The 27,294-nt window shown below is 42.0% G+C and overlaps 1 long non-coding RNA gene and 2 other non-coding genes across 4 annotated transcripts in view; 2 read left to right on the top strand and 1 right to left on the bottom strand.

Annotated features, from left to right (window-relative positions):
• The window catches only part of LOC133044024 (uncharacterized), a 41,111-nt gene extending 19,591 nt beyond the window's left edge, over positions 1–21,520 (bottom strand). The window contains exons 1-2 of one of the 2 annotated variants that reach the window (XR_009689816.1): positions 21,421–21,520; positions 7,680–8,052 (exon numbers count right to left, since the gene is read on the bottom strand). This is a non-coding gene — a long non-coding RNA (uncharacterized LOC133044024). Of the gene's footprint in view, positions 1–7,679; positions 8,053–12,182; positions 12,217–21,420 lie in introns of those variants that run through there. The other variant, XR_009689817.1, reaches the window with a different exon arrangement.
• On the top strand, positions 21,219–21,290 carry TRNAD-GUC (transfer RNA aspartic acid (anticodon GUC)). Its single transcript has one exon. It is a non-coding gene; the product is annotated as a tRNA-Asp (tRNA).
• A 393-nt stretch (positions 21,521–21,913) lies between the features above and the next one.
• TRNAW-CCA (transfer RNA tryptophan (anticodon CCA)) lies at positions 21,914–21,985 on the top strand. The gene has a single exon. It is a non-coding gene; the product is annotated as a tRNA-Trp (tRNA).
• The last annotated feature ends 5,309 nt before the right edge of the window (positions 21,986–27,294 follow it).

Here is a 27,294-nt window from a genome sequence, read left to right as displayed (position 1 = left end):
TTTCTTGGAATCAAAAGCATTCCTAGGAGATATAAGAATCCTTAAGGTAGAATTTCAGAATGGGTGGCAATTTTTTAAAAACATTTAAAATTTGGGGAACCCAGAGTAGAGAAGATGGGTAAGTTACCTGCAAGCTGGTGAGGTGCAGAGGAGCAGCAATGAGGGAGAAGAAGGGACAGAGAGGCATGTCCATGTACTAAAGGAGCCCAGTCGGTACCCTGGGTCTCCATGGCTCCCAGGTTGTCAAAAAGAGCGTCCAGAATCTCACCAGGGCCTGAATGCTGCTTGGAAATAAGTTGAGAGAGGAAAAGAACAGCCCAGAGGAAAAGATCATTTTTCAGCCCAGACAAGAGACCGCTACAGTGGGAGGATATGAGACTCGCCGCTTTGTGTGTTGAAGATGAGGCCCCCTCTCCAGAGAGATCCAGCGTTAGGAAACCAGGTGGAGCCAAGCCAGAGTCTTCAGGCTGACAGGTGGGCAGAGAAACATCTGAAGCAGGATGTCGTGGGCAAGATGAAAAAGTAGGCATCCCCTTCCTGTTGCTGGCAAAGTGGCATTTATACAAACTCCCGTTAACTCAATTAAACAAAGAGGCCATTAGATTGATGTGGCTCTAAAGTCGTGGTGGCCAATGTAAGCAAACTAAAATCTAAGCCTATAAATGCCTTGTGGTTACAAAATCAAAAAGCTATGGACAAGCAATCACAAACAACCATCTGGGCTTTAAGCTGTAATCAAATAACTTCCTGCCTTTGCTTCTGCACCTTTTCTGTACGTCCATCCCCTGGCTCCTGTCCACAGAGAACTCCTAACCACTTTCTGTTTGGCACTGCCCATTCGAATCAGTTTTTGCTCAAATAAACTCTTAAAAATGTTTAACATGTCTCAGTTTTTCTTTTAACACTCCCCAAGAGTTAGCGTCAATTCCAGGGGTGGCAAGAGGAACACAAAGAGGAAACAATCCTCGATCTGAAAGAACTTTAACGCTGAAGTGACCGAGAAACCACGAAAGTCAATCAGGTTCATCTGGAAGCAACTAAGAACCATCTTCTGTATCAGGCAGAATGGGCAGAGATGGACTCTGGGGGTGGGAATATGGAGCTAAGAGCCAAAAATTGAGTTTTAGAAAATAATTAAGTCATATTTCTAGCACACCCAATTTCCATGGCCTTGGTATATGATACGCACTACAGACATATGCATGTATTCACACACCCACATATTGCATTGTGCATATTCTAAACAAAAATAGAACTGTACTGTACATGCTGTCTTATAATCTGCTTTTCTGGTTTAATAACACCTGGGACATTTTTACAGGGACCAAATTTTCATGCCAGGTCTAAATGTACTCAATCTCTGGGGGATAGCATTTTCCAAAGAGCCCTCAATAACATCTTCCATTCCATAAGCTCTTCTGCAATGTAAGCCGGCCACTCCACCATCAGACATTGGAGACTAATTCCCCCTCCTCTTGATTCTGGGCTAGCCTTACTCACAAAAAGTCCCTAGGCTTGCTGACAAAGGTCCATCTAGTCAAAGCTATGGTTTTTCCAGTAGTCATGTACGGATGTGAGAATTGGACTATAAAAAAAGCTGAGCACTAAAGAACGGATGCTTTTGAACTGTGATGTTGGAGAAGACTCTTGAGAGTCCCTTGGACTGCAAGGAGATCAAACCAGTCAGTCCTAAAGGAAATCAGTCCTGAATATTCACTGCAAGGACTGATGCTGAAGCTGAAACTCCAATACTCTGGCCACCTGATGCAAAGAACTGACTCATTGGAAAAGACTCTGATGCAGGGAAAGATTGAAGTCAGGAGAGGAAGGGGACAACAGAGGATGAGATGGTTGGATGGCATCACTGACTCAATGGACATGAGTCTGATGGACAGGGAAGCCTGGCATGCTGTAGTACACGGAGTCACAAAGAGTCAGACACGACTGAGTGACTGAACTGACTGCCTTAGTGACTCGTTTATAGCAATAGGATATGGCAAAAATGACTGTTTTGTGACTTCTGAGACTACGTCAGAAAAACCATGCAGGGCTTCCCTGGTGGTCCAGAGGTTAAGAATGTACCTTGCAATGCAAGGGACATCGTTTGATCCCTGATCTGGGAAGATTCCACAGGCCACAGAGCAACTAAGCCCCCGTGCCACAAGTACTGAGCCCGTGTGCAGAACTACTGAAGTCAGAGCGCCCTCGAGCCCGTGCTCTGCAATGGGAGAAGCTGCTGCAGTGAGAAACCCGCACGCCTCGATGAAAAACAGCCCCCACTCGCTGCAACTAGAGAAAGCCTACATGGGGCAAGGAAGACCCACCACAGACAAAATAAACAAATAATGAAGTTTAAAAAAAAGAAAAGCCACACAGCTCCCCCTTGGCGTGCATGTTCGCCCTCTGGGTGCTCTGTCTTGGCACCCACTCACTCTGCTGCAACAAGCAGCAACATGCAGAGGCCAAGTGTAGGTGCTCCAGGTGACAACCTCAATTAAGTCCAGGTCAGGTACCAGACGTGTAAGTAAGAAGTCTCCAGCCCCTCACCGACTGAGTCATCCTTAGCTGTTCAAGTCTTCCCACCTGAAGCCCCAGACAGGGTAGAGCAGAGGCAAGCCATCTCTACAGTCCCACTGGACTCCTGATCCACAGGATCTGGGGGCATAATAAGATTTTTATTTTATACCACTGAGTTTTCAAGGGTTTGTTCTGCAGCAATAGAAAACCAGGCCACAGATCCAACAGTATCCAGGGGGGCTACGGACAAAATGCTCATGTTCCCCCCAGAATTCATATGTTAAATCCTAACCCCAATGTAATAGGATGAGGAGGTGGGCACTTTGGGAGGTGATTAGATGATGAGGGTAGTGCTTTTATAAAAGAAACCCCAGGGTTTTCCCTGGTGGTTACAACTCTGTGCTTCCACTGCAGGGGGCATGGGTTCAACCCCCAGTTGGAGAATTAAGATGTCTTAACCCTAACCAAGACCCTGCATGTCTTGTGACATGGCAAGAATAAAATGGATAAGACCACAGAGAGCTCCCTTGCCCCTTCCACCATGTAAAGACACAGGGAGACAACAGCCATCTATGCACCAGGAAGAGAGTTCTCACCAGACACCGGATCTGCCACAATCTTGATCTTGGACTTCCCAGCCTCCAGAACTCTGAGAATTAAATTTATATTGTTTATAAGCCACCCAGTCTATGGTACTCTTATAGCAGCCCAAACTGACTAAGACACAGGGAAAACATAATGTGGCCAGCCTAAAACTGATTAACAAAACAAATTCTTTATAAACAGCTAAAGCAGTACAGTGAAAGCCAAGTCCCAATTTAATGTTTTAAAATTATTTCTGCTACCTTTCCCCTTTGTCAGGGTGCAGCTTCCTCATGTGTGGCTAATGCGCATTACATGGCAGACACTTTACTAAAGCATCAAACACTTAAACCTTTCATTCAATTCACAAGAACCTCACTTCATTTCCATTTACAGATGACAAATCTGAGGCTCAAAACAGTTACTCAGTTAATACATGGCAGAGATCTACATGCCAAACTTCTGGCCCCAAAACAATGCACTCTGCCCACTATCCTCTGAGTCAGTGAAGTGAAGTTGTTCAGTCATGTCCGATTCTTTGCAACCCCATGGACTGTAGCTTGCCAGGCTCCTCCATCCATGGGATTTGGAGTGGGTTGCCATTTCCTTCTCCAGGTGATCTTTTCAATCCAGGGATTGAATCCGGGTCTCCCGCATTGTAGGCAGATGCTTTTACCGGCTGAGTCAGCAGGGAAGTGCCCTGAGAGAGTGAGCTGTGTAGCAGATGCAGAACAGCTTACAGAGCATAGTAAAGCCGTATTTTTACCATTCCCCAAATAACAGAGGGAGGATTTCAGTGAAATTTGGTCATGGAGAGGATTCCACTGCCTTACCCCTAGTTCCTTTTTGTGATGGTGTATTCTCACAATGCATCCAGTCCTCTTTTATTTCACTGAGATGTTTAGATAAATTAATATCCTTTTCTCAGCCAGTTTTTCGTCAAACCTGTTTGTTAACATATACACAGATAAGAGACTCCCTCCACTAAGAAACACCAAACATAACACTGTCAATACCAACATGCATTTAGCTGTTCTTCTACTTTGATTTTTAAGAGGGCACATGCTAACTTATGGGGCCTCCCTCGTGGCTCGGACCATACAGAATGTGCCTGCAGTGCAGGAGACCGGGGTTCGTTCCCTGGGTCAGGAAGATCCCCTGGAGGAGGGCATGGCTACCCACTCCAGTATTCTTGCCTGGAGAATTCCACAGACAGAGGAGCCTGGCAGGTTACAAGGCCATGGGGTCCCAAAGAGTTGGTATGGCTGAGTGACTAACACTCACTTTCACATGCTGACTTATAACTGGCATTTTGTGAGAAGTACAGCGGTGGAGGAGATATAAGAAAATAGAATAATAAGCATTTCTACTTTGGGACATTGGTACTAACTCCCCTTGGTTGTTTTTTTATAAACTGGGAAAGGGGGATCTAAATAAAACACTGAAACTAATGCCTGGGACAGAAACTATCAAATGATTTCTCTAAAGATTCACTCTTATATTCTCAGCTTTGAATTCTTTACATCAACAATTATATGAACTTGCAATTAGCAAGTGTTCACTCTACACCAGCACTAAGTTAAATGCTTTAAGTTTCTCTTCATTTAACCTTAATAGCACCACTGTGATGTCATCTTTATTATTATCTGTATTTTGTACATGAGGGAACAGCCATGAGTAGCTGACCCAGAGTGAACTTAGGAGAGCTGCACAACTCCACCTGGAGCAAGGTCCATCTGATTCCAAAGGCCACGGCTCTCAGCCCTGTCTGTCCTCCTTCCACTTGGCAGGTGCCCTCTTCAGGGCAGCCCAGCATCCATTTCACTCTCTCCACAGGTTTGTCTTTTTATCCACATTATGAGCACCACTCTCAAAGGCAGAAATCAGAAACTCGCTTTCTTGGCCTCTCTTGCAGCTAGGCTTGCGGACGTGCGACATGGCCTTTACTAATCAGATACACCCATATGTAAATTCAACTTGCAGAGCAATAGGAGGCAACAGGTAGTGGAGAGGATTATCCTGGGAAAGGTGGAGGTGCCCGGCGTGAAGGCTGCAGACGTCCCAGTGCGGGGGCTCTGCAGGGTCTTCAGTGGCTGATGCTGAGGCAGTCGTCCGTGTACTCTTGTTTCTGGCTCTGAGGCTACCAAGTCTGACTCGGACCCCCTCAGAGCTTCTCTGAGCTATCAATCAGACTCTAATAAGCTATGTTCCTACAGAAGCTGGCTAGAGTAAGTTCTGTTACATGGGACTAAAAACCAAACTTGGCACAATTCCTTCAGAACTTCAGAGCAAATATTTCAAAAGGAACAACCATACCTGTTTGTTTGGTTTTTCACAAGCTCCAATCAATTTTATTGTTAATGATTTATTTTAAATGCACACAGTTTTTTTTTCTAACTGGATAAGTCTTCAAATAATTCATCAAAAGCAGCAGGACTGGCTACGCTCCTTAGCTATGTAGAGAGGTCTATTGACTTTTTCACCAACTGAGAACCATTTCTTTCAAAAGTAGAAATTTTCCCCCAAAACTTCAAATGTCCTATTTTCCCCTTTGGAAGCATTTTCTTTCTTGACTTTTTTGCTACTAATACTAATGTGATATACCTGATTCCAGCTGTGAATTTAATCAAACTCTTATTCCATAGTCTTAACTTTATTCCTAAAGCCAAACTCTGAAACTTTTGCTGATTCTGGTCAGATATTTCATTCTCATAAAATATAATCCTTATCTTCTACCCCTGTTTTACTGACGGATTGATTACTGCACCTTAAATGATGTTACATAATTTTGAGACATTCAAAACACTTTTAATTTGATTTGCCTACTCACTGTCAACTAATCAAGGCTTCAACGGTATATGTGGTGTGCTTATATCAGAAACATGGCCAACAATGTTGACTGTCTACTTGACAGCCCTCTTTCCTTATTACTTGCAAAACAACTGTATCAGAGTTTGGGCAAGAAAACAGAAGCCACTCTAAGGTACACAAATAGAAACATTTTAATAGAGGGAATCAGAGGTTTATACAACCAGAGTTTAGGGTGTGAAGATCAGGGGAGAAGCCACTGGAAGCAGTTCCTCACAGGACTCCATCTGCAAGCCATGGCTTTAATCCCAACTGGCGAAGGATCTGAGGGCCACCTCTAAGAGCTGAGGGCAGTTCCCAGTGACAGCCAGCAAGCCAATGGGGATTTTAGTTCTACGGCTGCAAGGAAATGAATTCTGCTAACAATCTGAGGGTGTGTGGAAACAGAGCTTTCCCCAACCAAGCTCCAGAGAAGGATACAATCAATCCACACCTCAATTTCAGCTTCGCCATATCCTGAGCAGAGGAGCCAGCTAAGACGTGCTGAATTCCTGGCCTGTGGGAACCATGGGATGATAAATGTGTGCTGTTTCAGGCTGTTACATGTATGGGAATGTGTTACATGGCAGCAGAAAATGAAGACACGGCCTGATGTTTGGATGAGCTGAGGAGATCCCCTTTACCTTACAGACGGGTCAGTTTTGATATCCTCTAGAGCAGGGGCCCCCAACCCCCCAGCCATGAACTGCTACCAGCCTGTGGCCTGTTAGGAACCAGGCTGCAGGGTGGGCTAAGCATCATCTGTGTTTACAGCCGCTCCCCATCACCTGAGCTCCACCTCCTGTCACATCAGCGGCTCCCACCGATTCTGTATCATGATGAGTTGTATAATTATTTCATTATATACCACAGTGTATTAACAACAGAAATAAAGTGCACAACAAATATAATGTGTTTAAATCATCACAAAACCATACCTGCCCCCCCTACAAAACTGGTCATGAGTACCAAAAAAGGTTGGGGACCATTGCTCTAGAGAGCAGGAGAGGGGCCATACAGGTAGGAAAGTATGAGAGAGAGAAGATGCCCATCGCCTGACTATGTTCCTGCAGATGTCTGTTACCTGACCTAAACTACCTACAGCTCCACCAGATGATCCAACTGTGGCATATCCTGTGGTTCCCAGAACTCACTCTTGATCTGACCCCTGACTTTCCAGAAGGAGCGCTTGGGTTCTCTCAGTTACTGAAACCAAACTTGACCTGCGGATCTGTTCAGCTTACCTTCTGAGACCCTGCGACAGTGACTGCGCTTGCCACTCAGCTGTCAAAAATCTGAACAATATATTACCTAAGGATACATACAGGTGGTAAACATATAAAGCAAATCAAGGGGAAATAACCCAAAAAAAATCAGACTAATGGTTATCTGCTGAGGAGGAGGATGGAAAATATGATTAAGGAAGAACACACACAGGGAACTTCAAGTCACTGCAATGTTTCATTTCTTAACCCAGGTAATGCAAGTACCATTTTGTCATTATTCTTTAAACTCTCCATGTATGTTTTATACAACCTTCTGTGTATATTATACTTGCTACATAAGTGCCTAACAATAGTAGCATAATTATAAAATGAACAGGTGTAAAGACACGAAGTTAAACATTAAATTTTCATCCTGACTGCTTTGCCCTAAAATGCCTTTTCCTAAAATTTACTAAAATGTTAAAAGTATTGGTTGTAGGAAATTTTTGTTGTTGTTCAGTTACTCACTCGTGTCTGACTCTTTGCAACCCCATGGACTGCAGCACACCAGGCTTCCCTGTCCTCCACGATCTCCCAGAGCTTGCCCAAATTCATGTCCATTGAGTCAGTGATGCCATCCAACCATCTCATCCTCTGTCATCCCCTTCTGCTCCTGCCCTCTATCTTTCCCAGCATCAGGGTCTTTTCCAACCAGTTGGCTCTTTGCATCAGGTGGCCAAAGTATTGGCAGGTTCAGCATGAGTCTTTCCAGTGAACATTCAGGGTTGATCTCCTTTCTGTCCAAGGGACTTTCAAGGGTCTTCTCCAGCACCACAGTTCAAAAGCATCAATTCCTTTAGGAAATGGAATCCCTAAAATCCAGGAACCCTTTAGAGTTTCCCTTATGAGAAAAAGGTAGAATATTTGATAAACAGGATGAGATTGGATTCATACCTGTGATGTTATGACTTGTACATTTCTCATAGTTATACACTCATATATATTTATACATTTCTCATATGTGATTTATACTTTTCTCAAGCATACTTCCCAAATACATTTGGTCTTCATCCACAATTCCTGGCTCACAGCTTCCCAAACCGCGGGAATTTCCTGAGCAGTAAGAGCAGTGGGGTATTTGATCTCTTGTCCTCAGTTCTTGGAAAGGGGTCAGGGAAGGTGGTTTCTGGATTCCACCCAAGAATGGGGGCTGGTTGTCAGGAGATCCAACCATGTGATTAGAGGGTTGGAGCTTTCAGTCCCACCCTTCAACCTCCAGGGAAGAGCTAGTGGCTGGAGACTGAATCAGTCAACAATGGCCAATGGTCTAATCAGTCCTGTCTGTGTAATGAAGCCTCCATAAAAACCCAGAAAGCCAGGGTTCAGAGAGCTTCAGGGTTGATGAACAGGTGGAGATTATGGAGAGAGGCACGCCTGGAGAGGGCATAAGAGCCACAGGCCCTTTCCCCATACCCAGTCCTACGGATCTCTTCATCTGGCTGTTGATTTGTATCATTTAATATTCCTCATATGAAACTGGTAATCTAGTAAGTAACCTAGTAAGATTTTCCTGAGTTCTGTGAGCCACTCTAGCAAATGCATTAAACCTGAGGAGGGAGCCACAGGCCCGCTCGAGTTTATAAGAGGTTGGTCAGAAGCACAGGCAACAGCTCGGGCTTGCACCATGTGGGCCTGAGCGCTCTACCCGTGGATCTGGTTCCATCTTCAGGTAGACAGTGTCAGAATTGAGCTGAATTCTCAGACACGCAGCTGGCATCCAAACATTGCTTGTTGATGTGGGGAAGCCTCTACACACACACACACACACACAGAAGATGGATCTCGGAACCCTTTTGGAATATCTCAAATCTCACATCAAAGTAAACTCCAGGTGGATCAAGATTTATACGTCAAAAAAATGAAAACCTTAAAATACATGATGAAAATACAGGAGCATTATTTTCCAATCTGGAAGTAGGGAAAGCCTTGGTGAACATGATATAAAACACAGAAGCTATAAAAGACAAGCTAAGTCTAAAATACACTTTTTAAATTCTGCCCAGGAAAACAAAAAACACCAAAAAAAAAACTCAAAAGACATGAAAAACTGGGGACAACTATTTGCCTTCCTACAAATCAATAAGAAAAAGACCAATAACGCAATTGAAAATGGGCAAAGGATATGAACAGACACTTCCCAGGAAAGAAATTCCAAATGGCTTTTAAATATATGAAAATAAACTCAACCTTCTCCATAATAAGGGAAATACAAATTAAAGCTACCAGATTGGCAGATACAGATTTTGATAACACCATGAGGATGGAGGTTAAAGAAACAGATGCTCTCACATATTGCTGGTGGGAGTGTAAAATGGCTCAATCCCTGTAGAGAACAATTTGACAATATCTATCAAAATCTAAAATGCACGTTTTGGCAGGCACCACGAGTTTACACCCCAAAATCATTCCTCCATGTTCCTTGCTAACAGAGTCCAGGTGCTGAGGTGGCAATGGGCCAAGCTCCAAGCACTAAGTTTACTTGTTGATTCATTCATAATTATTAAGTGCTTACTCTGTATTAGGCACTGTTCTGGGGATACAATATTGAATGACGTCGACCAAACTTCAGCCTTCATGATCACCCTGCACCTACGGCTTGAAATTCTGGAGAAGAATGGCAGCTATGGCATTTTGTGTGTACTTCAAGCAATAGATAACCATATAGTTTTCCATCCAAATCAAGACATTTTTGAAAGCCAATGGCACACTATTAATAAAATGCACTGGGACAAACGGGAACACACCAGGAGAGCGCCAAGCAAACTGGGAAAGATGGTCACTCTCAGTAATCGGGAGATAATGAGGGTGTCACCACCATCTCAGCTGCTGTTCTAAACTGACTCCACCAGGAAACTCTGTAAGAAAAGTAGGACCCAAACTAGCCCTGGAGAAAGTACGAACAACAGATACATACGAAAAGACACTCAACCTCTTTAATTATGAGGAAAACTGGAATTAAGTCAGTAAAAGATGCCTTGAAAGAACCTGAAATAAAGGATATAATCACAAGGCTTTCAAAACATATGCACCTTTGTGTGATTTGAAGTTTCAATGCAGTATGTAATTTTCCAAGCATTTATCTCCAGACATAAAAGATTAAATAAAACATACTGCTAAATTAAGGAAAAGCAGTAATAAACATATTTCAGTTAGTAAAAACAGCTCAGAACACTAGAATACTAAAAACCAGTATCGTATACGTATGGCTGAGTCCCTTTGCTGTCCACCTTTTTTAATATCACAACATTTTTAATCAGCTACACTCAAATACAAAAATTAAAGTTAAAAAAAAATCAATACTGTAATCACTAACCATTTTTGCCAGATAGTTTTCCAGAATGTCTGTAACCCGATAAGGATGAGAAACACTGGGAAACAATGGCCAGAGTGCTTCTGGAAAGGCTTTCTTAAGGGAAACCTTCAAAAGGGGAGTTTTCTGGAGTTGAACCTTTTCCTCAGGTTCCAACCCTGAAAGTGGCCATAATGCCCAGAGCTGCAACCATGAGGTGACGATCATGAAAATGTTACATTAACTGTTGACCGAAGCCACCTGCCTTGGCCAGGCTCAGTAATAACCTCTTGCTTGAGTGGTCTCACAATGGTAGATCCCAATAAGAAATAGGGTGCTGCTGCTGAAAACTCACGGGGAGAATTCAGGAGGGCCAAAAGCAGGGAGGAGACGCCAGCCCGTAATATGTCCTGAAGCAAAACTAGCCGGGAAGAACTCCGGAAGGGCCAAATAGAGGGAGGACTCAGGTTCAATCTCTGGGTCAGGAAGATCCCCTGGAGTAGGAAGTGGCAACCTGCTCTCCGCATTCTTGCCTGGAAAATTCCCATGGATAGAGGCCAGTGGACTACAGTACATGGTGTCACAAAGAGTCAGATAAGACTGAGCGATTAAGCACACACACATACAAACTTATCGAGCCTTACACACTTAAAAATACTGTCTATATTGGTTGGTTGATCTTTTGGTGGCTTTGGTTGGTGGCTTTTTAGTGGAAATATACTTTGAAAAAAAACATGTAATTTGGTGAAAATGCCGTACAAAGAACTAAATTATAGGCAAAAAGGACCTTCAATATCAACTTTCACATTACACTGACAAAGCTTAAAGTGGCAGAAATCATTACCAGCAGTCAAGCCCAGGTATTCAGACCCCTTTCATTTAATTTATTTGCACTCAATTCAAAGTACTGATTTATGTTTTAATTGTAGATAAAATGTGACTTTCTTAATGCGGGAGACCTGGGTTCGATCCCTGGGTTGGGAAGATCCCTTGAAGAAGGAAATGGCTACCCACTCCAGCATTCTTGCCTGGAGAATCCCATGGACATAGAAGCCTGGTGGGCTACAGTCCACGGGGTCGCAAAGAGTCGGACACGACTAAGCGTCTAACACAACACAACAAAATGGGACTTTCTTCGTTTTAGACCCCAAACACCCGTGCGGAATGCTTTGAGAATTTACGTTATCGTTTTTTAAAAAAATACCAGATGCCAAAAAAAAGAAAACAGATGCCGACTTTGTTTTTCAAAAATCACTTTCCACACCTATGGTTTCAAAGACTAAGCCTGCCAAGCTTGTTGGCGTGTGAGTCCTTCCTCTAAGATCCCGCACATCTCGTCTGCGGCACCGTCTCGGGGGCGAGCGGCGCGTGAAATGGCCGTGATCTTCGCAGGTTACTGTCTGGCTATACCTCACTGGGACACCAGAGGGCGCGCGGAGGGCTGGCACTTGTTTTTCTTGAAATACTGAATCAAAGTCCGCGCAGAAAACAACAAAAGGCTGGGAACACAGCGGCCAGGAGACAAAGGGACGAAGAAAAAAAGCCGCATGCCCTGTTTCACTGGCGTGGAAACCTGCTTCCTCATCCACCCACCTCCCTCAAGGAACTACATATAAACAACTAACGCTGCAAAATAATGAAATCTTGGACTGACAAGGACAATCAGAGAAGGGATTACTCACCCTAGTTCTATCACCAGGTGTGTGTGTGTGAGCCTTCTGCTTTGCCTAATATTAGTGACTACTGACCCACTCCCCGCCCAAAATATTTGTTTTTCTGCGTTCATGAATAATACACGCACATAGTAGAAAATTTAGAAAATACAGAAAAGAAAGAAAGAGATCAACAACATACTCTAACTTGGATACAATTACTTTGAACATTTTCACTATTCTTTCCAAACTTTTTTCAATATTTGAAATGCATAGAAAAATAGTACTCCACGTAATTTTGTGCTTTCTTCTCTTTTATTATATAATCAACTTCATTTCTATCAATAAATTCTGATAACATACCCTTACTAATCTCATGAGTGAATCACAGAAGAATAAGGAATGTAAGAAGGGCTACAGCTTTTTCCCCAAGATAGCACCTGGAATGTCAAACCCAAGTCGTGCATATGAGGCAAGAATTTTTCTGTTGCTTTGCATTTAGAAGAGGAAACAGGTAAAGACTAAAGCAAAGAAACAGAAACTATTTCGTCCCATCCCAAATAATGAACTTGTCCTTCCCAGTTGTCTGAGGGTGAGTCCAAAGGGCCAGGGGAGAGAGTGGGTCACCAAGACCCATGGGCCTGCGGGTGAAGCCAGTACATGCCTTAAGGTCAGACAGATCCATCTGCACAGCTCCGAATCAGCAGGTCAGCAGGTGCCCAGTTGGCCCAGGAAACAGTCGGAAGCAGCAAACTCAGTGACCTTGAGTCTTGGGGCCAGGGCTAGCAGGTGTCTTCCTCAGAGATGGGAAAGGAAGCAGAGACCAGTCTGGGCAGATAACCACCGGGAGGTGATGCCAAGATCCCATGTCCTGGAACAACCACCCCCCACCCCTATTTTACACCTTATCACTCAGCCCTCAGATTCCCTAGCATTAGTACAGCAAGGGAAAGAAAATGGGGTGGGAGCAGCAGGGGAGGAGTGGTGTTCTCAGTCCTGGAGCTCTCTGGACCTCGGTCTCCACGTCTGTAGAAGTGAAAGGGAAGAAAAGATCTAGGGTTCCTGCCAGTCCCTCAGAGTCTGTGACCTCTTACCATCCCCAACTGTGCACAACGATGAGAGATGAAGATGGTCCCTGCCTCCTGCAACCCAAGAGCAGCAACCCTCTCTTCCTAGGTGGCACAAGTGGTAAAGAATCTGCCTGTGAATGCAGGAGATGCAAGACACACAGGTTCAATCCCTTGTTCAGGAAGACCCCCTGAAGTAGGAAATGGCAAGCCACTCCAGTGTTCTTGCCTGAAAAATTCCAAGGACAGAGGAGCATGGAGGGCTACAGTCCATGGGGTTGCAAAAGAGTCGGACATGACTAAGCATGCATGTATACATGTATACGTGTAAATCCCCGCAAACTCTCACACGTTCTCTGCTTTAGCACTTAGTGCTTCTGCCTTTCAGAACTGCCAGAAAACATTCCTCCTTTTCTTTCAAAGTTCATCATCCTTTGCACACCCAGCTAGGTTTTTTCCAGGCACCTGAGGCAGAGGTACTCCTTCCTTCGCTGTGATTCCGTACTATTTTGCACACACTTCCATCACTTTCTACCTGTATAACCGTAGCCTTCCTATGTCTGTTTCCTCATTTGTAAAAGGGAAATTATTGTACCAAACTCAAAGAATTGTAATAGGATTAAATGGTTAACAGATGTAGAGCACTTAAAGCAGAGCCTACACTTATCAGGCCTTAAGAAGCATCACTACAAACAAAGCTAGTGGAAGGAAAGTTATGACCAAACTAGACAGCACATTAAAAAGCAGAGGCATTACTTTGCCAACAAAGGTCGTCTAGTCAAGGCTATGGTTTTTCCAGTAGTCATGTATGGATGTGAGAGTTGGACTATAAAGAAAGCTGAGTGCCAAAGAAGTCATGCTTTCGAACTGTGGTGTTGGAGAAACTCTTGAGAGTCCCTTGGACTGCAAGGAGATCCAACCAGTCCATCCTAAAGGAAATCAGTCCTGAATGTTCATTGGAAGGACTGATGCTGAAGCTGAAACTCCAGTACTCTGCCCACCTGATGGGAAGAACTGACTCATTTGAAAAGACCCTGATGCTGGGAAAGATTGAAGGCAGGAGGAGAAGGGTAGGACAGAGGATGAGATGGTTGGATGGCATCACTGACTCAATGGACATGAGTTTGAGTAAACTCTGGAAATTGGTAATGGACAGGGAGGCCTGGCGTGCTGCAGTCCATGGGATCGCAGAGTCGGACATGACTGAGTGACTGAACTGAACTGAACTGAACACTTATCAGGTTCTCGATGAGCCTGGACTATGCCTCCACCATAGCACTTAACAAACTGTATTATAACTATCAGTGAAAGGGTCTACCTCCCACATGATCTGAGTTCCTCAAGGTAGGATGTGAATCTTATCCTTATCGTTGTCCTCAATGCCTAGCTCCATGCCTGGCACAAAGAATAAAGCAATAAGTGTTGGTTGTGCCTCTTTAATACATATTTTTATTTATTTCACTGTGCTGCATCTTAGTTGCAGCATGCAAACTCATGTTGAGACCTATGGGATCTTAGTTCCCCAACCAGGGATCAAACCCTGGGACTGGAGAGTCTTAGTCACTGAACCATCAGGGACGTCCCCATGGGTGTGTTTTTAATGAGAAAGAAAAGGCTGATTGAACTACAGGGGGCATGCTTTTGTCTCTCAGTTTTAACTTTGGATTATTGGTTAAATAAATCAGGCCAGGGAAAAGTGAAGTATGCTTTTTTTCTCCTTAATAATCTAAACATGTACCCATCTAGGTCTGTTTTCTAGACCCAAACCATAAACATTTAACTTTGAATTTTAATGTTTAGGGAGGGTAAATTCTCATATTTGCATGGGAAGTTCAGTGATTTAATAGATAAAAATAATGTTTCTGTGAATGAACGATTATAGAATCCAGAAGCTACTCAGAAGCAATTTAGACTCTCTTTAATTGTGGGAAGGAGGGAAGGGAAGAAGGAAGGTTGAGCAGTGAGTTAGCCCAAGTTCTTATTTACATTATGCCCAAAGGTTGGGTTGAGGAAGTGAGCCTAATAGAGAAAAAAAGGGAAGAGACATGAGAAACCAGGTCATGCATGCTATGAAAAAAAAAGTTATTAAAGAGCATAGAAATACACGACACTGACACATATATTTCAAACATATATGTCGCTATTTCCCGAGATATAGATCAGATATATCTGATAAAAAGACTAGTAATCAGAATGTACAAAAACTTTCAACAATCCAATAATAAGAAAACAAACCAATTCTCAAATGGCCAAAGACTTGGATACTTAAATAAATCCATGAAAATATGCTCAGCACCATTAATTATGAGGGAAAGGCACATGAAAACTATAGTGAACAGAGGGTGGGGGAGGGTTGCATTAGGAACTTGAGTCTAGCAAATGCAAACTATTATATATAGAATGGATAAACAACAAGGTCCTATTGTATAGCACAAAGAACAATATTCAATATCCTCTATTAACATAATGGAAAAGAATATGAAAAAGAAAATAGATATATGTGTATATACATGTATAACTGAATTACTTTGCTGGATACCAGAAACTAATACAACATTGCAAATCAACTACACTTCAATTAAAAAAAAAATTAACATCGGCATCACAAAAAAAATAGACTACAGTGAGATCCCACTACACATCTATTGTTGCTGATGTTGTTAGTCACTCAGTTGTATCTGACTTTTTGTGACCCCATGGACTGTAGCCTGGCAGGTTCCTCTGTCCACGGGGTTCTCCAGGCAAGAATACTGGAGTGGGTTGCCATTTCCTTCTCCAGGAACATGTCTATTAGAAAGGCTCAAATAAAAAATATAATAGCAAGTGCTGGCAAAGATATGAGACAATAAGAACTCTCATATATTGTTGACAGAAATGCAAAATGTTACTGCCACTTAGGAAAACAGTTTGGTAGTTTCTTGTGAAGGTAAAACCCTAAGAATCAGCAGTCCCATCTAGGTATTGACCCAAGGGAAATGAATATGCATGTGAACACAAAAACCTGTACACTAATGTTTGTAATAGCTATCTTGATAATAGTCAAAAACTAGAAAAAAGGCAAACGTCCATTAACTAGTGAGTGTATAAACAAACATCCATACAATATAACACTTATCATCAATTTAAAAAAAACTATTGATACACACAACATAGATGACTCTCAAAAGCACAATGCTAAGTGAAAGAAGCTATATTCAAAAGGCTACAAACTGCACAGTTCCATTAATATGACATTCTGTAGAAATGAAAATCTGATCAGTGGTGCCTGGGACTGGAGACAGAGGACTGACTGTAAAGGGACATAAGGTGACTTTCTGATGAAAGTGATGGAAATAGCCCATAACTTGATTGTAGTGAAAATTCATAGAATGGTATGCATAAAAAATGAATTGTTCTGTTGTAAATTATACCTCAATAAATCCTAAAAATAATAAATAAATAATAATGAATCAGAAAAACATCTACTTTTGTTTTATTGACTACCCAAGGCCTTTGAATGTGTGGATCACAATAAACTGTGGAAAATTGTTCAAGAGATGGGAATACCAGACCACCTTACCTGCCTCCTGAGAAATCTGTACCCAGGTCAAGAACCAACAGTTAGAACCGGACATGGAACAACAGACTGGTTCCAAACAGGAAAAGGAGTACACGGAGGCTGTATATTGTCACCCTGCTTATTTAACTTTTATGCAGAGCACATCATGAGAAATGCTGAGCTGGATGAAGCACAAGCTGGAATCAAGAGTGCCAGGAGAAATATCAATAACCTCAGATACACAGATGACACCACCCTTGTGGCAGAAAGTGAAGAAGAACTAAAGAGCCTCTTGATGAAAGTGAAAGAGGAGAGTGAAAAAGTTGGCTTAAAATTGAACATTCAGAAAACTAAGATTATGGCATCTGGTCCCATCACTTCATGGCAAGTAGATGGGGAAACAGTGGAAACAGTGGCTGACTTTATTTTGGGGGGCTCCAAAATCACTGCAGATGGTGACTGTAGCCATGAAATTAAAAGACGCTTACTCCTTGGAAGAAAAGCTATGACCAACCTAGACAACATATTAAAAAGCAGAGATATTACTTTGTCAACAAAAATCCAACTAGTCAAAGCTATGGTTTTTCCAGTAGTCATGTATGGATGTGAGAGTTGGACTATAAAGAAAGCTGAGTGCCAAAGAATTGATGCTTTTGAACTGTGGTGTTGGAGAAGACTCTTGAGAGTCCCTTGGACTGCAAGGTGATCAAACCAGTCCATCCTAAGGGAAATCAGTCCTGAATACTCATTGGAAGGACTGAAGCTGAAACTCCAATACTTCCGCCACCTGATGGGAAGAACTGACTCATTGGAAAAGACCCTGATGCTGGGAAAGATTTAAGGTGGGAGGAGAAGGGCAGAACAGAGGATGAGATGGTTGGATGACATCACTGACGCAATGGACATGAGTTTGAGTAGGTTCCAAGAGTTGGTGATGGCCAGGGAAGCCCAGAGTGCTGCAGTCTATGGGGTCGCAAAGAGTTAGACACAACTGAGCAACTGAACTGAACTGAACTGAATGAAGCAGAGACCAAAGTTCTCAACACAGCCTAAGAGACTTTGTCTCACTCCCACTGGTCTTTCAGCCTTGTCTCTTCTGTGACCTTCCTCATGCTCCCTGGTCACGTCAGCCTTCTTTCAGCCCCTATGCTCACCACATTTCCTCAGTTCCTATAACCTTTGCACATCCAGTTCCAGCTACCAAGAAAGCTGTTTCTTCTGCATCTTCTTCCTAAAAACTGTCACAGTTGTAATTTTACATTTTTGTTGTTGTTGTATTTATTCTGTGTCTCCACTATTAAAATGGAAGCTCCGTGAGGTCAGAGTCTGTCTTTGTTCATCACCATATCTCCTGCCCCTCCACACTGTGCTGGTACAATGACCGGTACAACGAATATTCAACTATTACATTCAACTGCATTCTGTATGTCTCAGTCTTAACACATCCCAAACTAAAATGCTTCTTATCCCCCAAAATACCACTCCACTGACAGAGTTGCCATGTTGCAGAATTCAAGGAATGATGGCCACAGAGTGTCCCAGGGAATGATGGCCTGCTTATTACCAGCTGCGCTCCTGACACTGGACTCTGCATATGGATCGTGTGCTCCGAACTTGAGTGTTATTCTTCTTGACTTCAATTGACGGTAACTCTATTCTTCCATCAGGCCAAAACTTTTACAAGTGTCTTTGATTCCTCTTTCACTCTCACACCTCACAGTAACTTTACCAGGAGATTCTATTGGTTCTACCTTCAAATTATATCAGCTCCTTTAACGTTCCCGACCACTCCCACCCCAGCCTGAACCACTATCATTACTGCAATAGACCTCTTTGGTCTCCTTGCTGCTTCTCTTGTCCATGACTGTCTACTCACAACTGAGGAGCTAAGAACCCTTTAAAACATAGACTAGAAATTCCCCTGGTGGTCCAGTGGCTAAGATTCTGTGTTCCCAGTGCAGGGGCCCAGGTTCAATCCCTGATCAGGGAACTAGATCCTGCATGCTGCAAGTAGCCAATATCCCATGTGCCATAATTAAGACCTGGTGCAATCAAGTAAACATAATTTTTTAAATTAAATAAGTTAAAAAATAAAACATAAACCAGGCCATGTCATTTCTCTGTTCAAAGCCCCATAATAGCTCCCTATTTCTCAGAATAAAAGCCAAAGTCTACAACGAACTTTAAGGTCCCACAGGCTTCCCAGATAGCTATGTAACTACACCTCTTACTTCCCTCAAGTCCGTTCAAATGTTACCTTCTTAAAATGAGGCTTACTTTGACCATTCTATTTAACTTGCCACTCTCCAAACCCATTTACAGTGCCATTATTTTCTATTTTCACTCCTGTCACCATCTAACGTATTTATTTATGATCATCATCGTTTTTGGTCTGTCCTCCTTCTGTAAGAATATAAGTTCCACAAGAACAAACCTGTTCTTATTAATTGAAACCTTGTGCATCTAAAGCAATGTCAGGGATACTGGAGGTTCAATCCTGAATGAATAACTGTGGTGTCTGCTAAGTAATAGAGATTAGTAAATATTAGTATAGGAATAAATTGACATACAAAGTGATAGAAGCTTTTCTCTCCATGACTCATATTTCTTTGTTAATATACATATACGTGGAACTGTGCAGCAGGGTAAAAACTGCACAAGATTTGCAGTCAAGGTTTGAGTGATTCCTGGCCTCTCACCACTTCCTGCCAGTATACAAGATTCTCTTACTGGAATAAAACACTCGCCCTGTGACCTCACGGGGCTTGTTGGGAAGATAAAATAAATGTGAATAGTTTTGCAAGCTATCCAAACAGTTTAGGAAAGCAATATTCAAAACTTTCAGTAACATCAATTGCCATCACACTGTTTACCTCCAAAGAGAGTTCTGTGCGCTCTGTACTGCCAGTCCGATTTTAACCTTTACTTTCTCCCAGTGCTGACACTGAGAAACCTCTGAGCTCCCTTACCCTGTTCAGGTTAGTTACCCTCTCTCTTCCTTTCCATTTTAGGAAGATGGACAGCAGGTGTTGATTTCCCTGCTCCATGACCTCTGCTGACTCAGGCTGCTTCTCCCTGTCCCTAGGGAGGATAAGAGAGGAGCAGTACAACACATGGGTGGCTCCTGGCATAGCTTTAGCTGAGGTGGAGAGGATGGTGTCTTTTCTGAAGGGACAAAGATTAAGGCTCTTCTTCCACAGCGTGGAATCCGGTGCAAACAGTTCTGGAGACCTGGTTTCCCATTGCCCTGCGGCCCTCCAACTGAGAGATCTGAGGCAAGTCCCTTCCACATTAACCGGAAAAGGAGATCATCACAGTTATCACAGTGCCTTTTGGACTTCTCAAGAGTTATTGGAGGGTCAGAAGTAAGAGGAGGCCCGGGGACAATGAGTTTTATTGAAGCTCTGGGTGTATTTAAGACTGAAAAAAAGAAAAAAGCGCCCAAAACAGGTTTCAGAAATTGTCATTTTTGAAAAATGTGTTTAAATCCAAAATCACTTTCATCAGATGGAAAACACCATGCAACTTGTGCTCCATAAAAATATACTAATTCATAGTACAAGGAATGTGTCTTAAGAGACGTAAATTTAAGTTCTATAATAAAAACTTTTAATCATGTCGGTTTGTAACTATACATTCGCCTATTTAGAGTTATCATTGGAAGTTTGTAGGTGAAGCCCTCTTGATTCTCCTGAGAACAGGGTTGGTCCTGTTTAAGAAAAGGCTCACGATAATACAAATTAATGTCAGTGTACTTACCTAACCCTATGTTTAATCAATGGCACATCCTTGTTTTTTAACTATTTAAATATATTATTATTTAAGCATTTAAGTATTTGTCATTTCCAATTAAACTGTAGATGCCTCAGGAAAAAGACTAAATATAAGAAAAATCAGCGAATACAATTTCCTTTGGCCTACGTGAGTCCTTTTTTGTCTCAAAAGCTTACAAACTGTTTGAACAGGCACTGGACCACAGAACAACTCTGACTGCCTGGGACATCTGGCAACCATATGATATTCTTGAACTTCGACTAAAGAAAGAAAATATAAATTTGAGGAAGTAAAGCTCTGCTTCCTAAAACAACATTATAAATAAACCATACGCCAATAAAGTTAAAATTTAAAAAAAAAAAAAAAAAGACCTTCTGCTTCAACTCACGTATTCTTGGTGACTAAAAAACTAAATTAAAACTATCAAAACAAAAATCTCCCACCAGAAACCTAAATCACCTGGAAAGCATATAAATTCCGGCAAACTATGTTCAACAATTCACCATGACTAAAACTTGAGGCTCATTTTGTTTCATTTATTCTAAATCATTTATTCTTTTCACTAAGAGTCCAAGGCGCCCAGAACAGATGTGAGCAGCAAAAGTGTTGGGGTTTTCACATTTGGAGGTAGCTGGCAGAAGCGAGAGAAATCTTAAAGGAAAACTTGTGAGGGCTGTGATCAACAGCTCCTCGTTAGTATAGTGGTTAGTATCCCCGCCTGTCACGCGGGAGACCGGGGTTCAATTCCCCGACGGGGAGGTTGGTATCTTTCTTTTACTAACCACCACAAATATTTCGTATATTTCAACTGTCTGACACAGCTAACAAATACAACATGCTGTTATTTTCTGTAAATGCGTCTTTTCAAAATGATAACTTTTAAGCTCACCGTGAAGTAAAAGCCAACTCTGAGGGTAAACGCTTTATACCGTTTTCAGAAGGATTAAGAAGAAAACGTTTTGGGGGACGCCCGCTGCTCGCTTCCAGCAACAAGCTGACGCTGGCTGGCAACGCCTGCGCAGTAGCGCCCCGCCAAATTCCAAATGGAGGTCACGAACTCGGCCTACGGAAGCAGGAGAGAGAGAGGGCCGAGGCTCCGCCCTTAAGCGGGCGGGTTGGAACGGAAACCGCTCACAGAAGAAGAGGAAGGACCGGTTTCCTTTGACCCGGGAGACTCAACTAAACGAGAAACTCCATTCTCCTGCGTCTTTTAATCCCATCCTAGCCTAGGTAGAGAGCTAACTATGAGGAAAATCTTGCAGCTAAAGGAATCAGTCTCCGATGAAGAACCAAGGAGAGAATGGAAGGAAAGGCGAAGCGCTACCGGAAGAGACGCCATTTTATCGGAGTCCTAAGAAACTGCGCGAGCAACAGCCCAGCAGGACCTCGTGGCGCAACGGTAGCGCGTCTGACTCCAGATCAGAAGGCTGCGTGTTCGAATCACGTCGGGGTCATGGGCTTTTACTTTTAGGCCTTCTGGTTTCTATGAACTAGATGTATTCAAGCTAGATGTGTTCCCGCCGTTTTCTGGAACTGCCTTTGATCACAGGATTAAATCTTCCTTGTTCAAATGTTATCCCAGTAATCCTCAGTCTGCAAAAAGACAAAGATCACCTTAGTCTGCCTAAAGACAAGGATCACCTTGTAGGTGGTCTTTTGGGTCTTTTTTTCCTACTGTTTGGCCTTGTGAATTCTGTCATTGAACATGCATAATGCATAGAGATGCGGCTATTGCTGTTGTGCATTAGTGAGCGTATTAGCTAATGGTGGTCCCTAACGGGACGTACAATACATAAACCGTACAAGCTGTGTTTTCCAAAAACAATTTTAGACCTGTTTGCCTTTTGGAAAGCAAGTCCAACAAGGTACAATTCCTAACACTGTGTAATTGTTTACACCAACATGTGCACGTTGTACACTCTCACAGGTGAAACTGTGGCACACAGAATAGTGATTAAGCCAAGACCCTGAACCTGGTGATAACTCCAGATCCCACTCTTCACTATCTTAAAGGTTGAAACAAACTGTTGAAAAAACTTCCTAGAAGCCGTTGGCCCTAAGTGATACCAATGCATCTTTTATCTTTTCACCAGCTAATGTAAGTAGTAATAAATTAGGTACTACTTTCAACTATTAATCTCATAGCAGGAAGCAAAGCTTACTCATCCACCTTTGTAAGTTCCAGGACTCTTAGCACTGAATAGTGCCTGAAAGGCATGTGTCAAATATTTGTTGTACAAAAAGTGAATGGCAAGACTATGAGAAATTATTAGTTTTGGGGTTTTTTTAATTGGGTATATTCCATGCAAGTCCCTGAGTTTTCTTGCTCAGTATTTTGAATATGGCAAATACTAATTTCTTACATTTCAGCCTATGCTAGCTTTGGACATCATGTTTTTGCGTGGGTCTTTGCTTTCTTTTTTGGTTGGATTGAGATTAGAGCATACATTTCAACAGATGTTTATGGACCACTGATACTGCGATGAACACTGAGGAAAAGGTTACACCCAGTAAAAGTGGAGTTTTTTTGAGCAGCGGAAAAAAGATACGTTAAGTAACCAAACACCATAATATATTGGCGTGAGTGGCATGAACAGAGTGGTGTGACAGTGCTAAAATACAGACATTAGGTAGTTCAGAAAGTCTTCATAAAGGAAGATCTTGAAAAATAATGAAAGCTTCTATGTGACTTTAAGGCATTTATTCATCCAGTGGACATAGGTGAATGCCTTCTATGAGTCAAGCACATCACTTAATACCCCTGGCATCTGACGTCTTCCAACTATAAAAGTTGAGCTTCCTAGGACTGCCACAGCAAAATACCGCAGACTGGGTAGTTTTTAAACAACAGAAATTTATTTTCTGACAGTTCTGAAGGTTAGAAGTCCAAGATCAAAGTGAAAGCACAGCTGGTTTCTTCTGAAGCCTGTCGTGGGCTCATAGATGGCCACTTTCTTGCTGTCTTCACATGGTCTTTCCTGTGTACGCATACATCCCTAGTATCTCTCTCTCTGTCCAAGTTTCCTCTTACAGGACACCAATCAGATCGAATTAGGGCCCATTCATGGCTTCATTTTAACTGAATCACCTCTTAAAAGGCCTTACCTTGGAAATACAGCCACATTTTGAAGTACCAAAGGATTAGGGCTTCAATATATGAATGAAATCAGGGTACACAATTCAGCCCATAAAGGAAGTAATGGTCTTTCTTCCCCCTGGCAACTTTGCATATGCAGCATAACAAGACAGCTGGGACTAAGAATGGTATCTCATTTGTATAAATCATACTCTTGTGAGGCAGACAGAGCAGTTTGTATTACCTTGTAAATCATTTTATTTGGCAGTCCCAGCAAACTAATACAACTTCTTTGGAGAACTACTATTAATAGTTATTCATTATTGCTGGAGAGGAAGAGAGAAGTAAAGCTGTAAAGATAAACAGGAGTCAGATCACCCAGGACCTTCTGTGCCATTCTAACTAATTTAGATTTTATTCGGCAGGCAGTGCGGAGCTATTATTTAAGAATGTGACAAGGTCAGCTATGACTTTACAAAGAACGTGAAAAATGGCCTAGAACTGCTGTTGCTGGACCAGCATCCTGGAAGCAAGTTAAAAATGTAAAATTTCAGGCCCCACTCCAGACTCACAGACTCAGAAAACTCTGTGGGTGGGCCTACCAACCTGAGTTTTAACCAGGCCTTCCAGGTGATTCTGATGCAAGCTAAAATATGAGAATCACGGGCCTAAAGAGCGAGGCTGGACTGGAGGCCCCACTTACCTCAAAGAGTTGTTAAGAGAGTCACATAAGATAAAATACACAGGGCTTCCTTGGTGGCTCAGTGGTAAAGAATCTGCCTCTCAAGACACAAGATGTGGGTTTGATCCCTGATCCAGGAATGTCCTACCTGCCAAGGAGCAATTAAGCCTGTGGCCACAACTACTGAGCCTTTTTGCCCTAGATCCAGGAAACCACAACTATTGAGCCCACGTGCCACAGATGCTGATGCCCACACACCCTAGAACTCGAGCTCTGCAGCAAAAGAAGCCACCACAATGAAACCTGTGCACTGCAACTAGAGAGTAGCCCAAGCAACAACAAAAACCAGCACAGCCAAAAACAAAAAAAAGTTTTTTTAATAAAAGTAAAATACATGAAAGTGTCTTCGATGTTGTAAAGTTCATTAATTTATATCGCTGTGTAGTTACTAAGTCGTGTCTGACTCTTTGGCAACCTCTTCATTAATATTTATATCATTATTAACAGTTCTATAATTCTAAAATGGTCACTTCACAGGTTTTAGCTTCTTTCCCAAGGCTGAACATTTGTACCCTTTCACAATGGCCCATTTTACTGACTTGATGTCACTGTGAAATAACCCAAAATCCAACACGTCATTTAAACTTCTACAATCATTATATAGGAATGATATAAGGAAAGAGGATCTGGAATACACAAATTGATGTTTGAATTCTCAAATTCTGACACTTAATGGCTCTGTGATTTTGTTCTATTTCACTAACAACTTTTCCAGTCTATCATGTATTCTTAAAAGTGGATTTATCCCCTAGTACAGAATGCTCTGAGCATTTGTTTCACCCATTTAATAAGATAGCTTTCGCTTTTGAATTGCTTTTAATCAGTTACTTAGGACTGATGTACTCTGGAGGAACTGATAAAATGGAGTCTTTGGAAATGAAAACTAAAAAACAGGTTGTGAATTCTGATGAGACAAGTGATTTCCCAATTTCTCACACTAATTCAAAGTAGTTAACTCTTACAAAGTATAAAAGTAGTTACTACGAAATCATATGTGTTCACTGTAAAAATAGAGAAAAACATAAGGAAAATCATCTGTTCCCATCTCCTAGAGGAAACTACTATAAACATTCTGGTCTATACTCATTTAGTTCATTTAAATATACACATATCCATACACATCTCAGTTCTTCATAAAACTGAGATCTTACTCTAATATGGGTCTCTTTTTCTTTTTGTATTTTACTTACAGCTGTGTTGTAAACATTCTCTCATATTCTTAGATAAATGTCATGTAGTATTTCATTATCTGCTCTGAGGTGACATCCTTAAATTCACAACCAAGTGCTATACAAAACAGGATAGTGAAAAATAAAAAAGCCACCTGTATGTTAATAACATTAAGAACTCCAGAAAGGGAAATGAAGTGTTTCTAATTGTTTTAGAAAAAAAATTTGTAAGAGTTTTCTGACAAAGTAATTGCATCATTTTAAGTCTATGGCTTCACATAGAAATATCCTTCCATTGTTTCCCAAAGCTTTGGGTATCAGAGCTGTAACATTAAAAAAAAAAAAAAAGACACACATTTTTTTTAAACCTACTACCTGTTTTGACACAAAAGATAATTTAGAAATTTTTTTATATTGGATGAATGTAACACAAAATAAAAAATGAGTCTCTTTTTTAAATTCAGAAATTTCACAGGAGATGACTGAAAGCATCAAGCCCTTGAGGAGAGAAGGCTGAGACCCACAGTATAACCGGCAGAATTCACTCTGATAGGACACCACTTCAATTTAAACAAGAAAGATCCAAGAGAAAATGTGTGCAGACTTGACTGTCTGAAATCGAGGCATTCCCCACAGATGGTTTCTATGTTCTCAATTATGAGGCAATGTCATCAGCTGAAAATGGGGAAAGGTTAGAGGAAGGGATGTGACTAATTTGAGGAGAGAGGTGAAAGTATGAATGGTTAACCCAGAGAGTGTCAAGTGCTCCTGTGAGGTCGGAGGTCATTAATTAAAACCAGCTGGTGTATGATTTTTTTTTTCAGCAATCTTGGGTGCAAGCAATGAGAAAGTCTGTTCCAACAAGGTTCAGTCCAAGCAAGGCTCCAAGTTCCTTCAAGCAAGAAAGAGACACTGGACTGAGAGAGTTGAAAATGTTTGCAAAAGAGTGATTGTAAGGACTGATAAGGGAATCTAAATCAGTTGAGTTGGAATGATTAAATGATGTAAGAAGCAGGAAAAATAGATTTTTTTTAAAGTATTCAGTTCAGTTCAGTCACTCAGTCATGTCCGACTCTTTGCGACCCCATGAACCGCAACATGCCAGGCCTCCCTGTCTACCACCAACTCCCAGAGTCCACCCAAACCCATGCCCATTGAGTCAGTGATGCCATCCAACCATCTCATCCTCTGTTGTTCCCTCCTCCTCCTGCCCCCAATCCCTCCCAGCATCAGGGTGTTTTTCAATAAGTCAGCTCTTCGCATGAGGTGGCCAAAGTATTGGAGTTTCAGCTTCAACATCAGTCCTTCCAATGAACATCCAGGCCTGATCTCCTTTAGGATGGACTGGTTGGATCTCCTTGCAGTCCAAGGGACTCTCAAGAGTCTTCTCCAACACCACAGTTCAAAACCATCAATTCTTTGGCACTCAGCTTTCTTTATAGTCCAACGCTCACATCCATACATGACACTGGAAAAAGCATAGCCTTGACTAGACAGACCTTTGTTGGCAAAGTAATGTCTCTGCTTTTTAATATGCTGTATAGGTTGGTCATAACTTTCCTTCCAAGAAGTAAGAGTCTTTTAATTTCATGGCTGCAGTTACCACCTACAGTAATTTTGGAGCCCAGAAAAATTAAGTTTGCCACTGTTTCCACATCTGCCATGAAGTGATGGGACCAGATGCCATGATCTTAAGTTTTCTGAATGCTGAGCTTTAAGCCAACTTTTTCACTCTCCTCTTTCACTTTCATCAAAAGGCTTTTTAGTTCCTCTTCA

Source organism: Dama dama, chromosome 22 (genome assembly GCF_033118175.1).
Source record: "Dama dama isolate Ldn47 chromosome 22, ASM3311817v1, whole genome shotgun sequence".
Classification (NCBI taxonomy): domain Eukaryota; kingdom Metazoa; phylum Chordata; class Mammalia; order Artiodactyla; family Cervidae; genus Dama; species Dama dama.
Note: the sequence above shows the minus strand (reverse complement) of the source record. Positions and strands in the feature narration are given on the sequence as shown.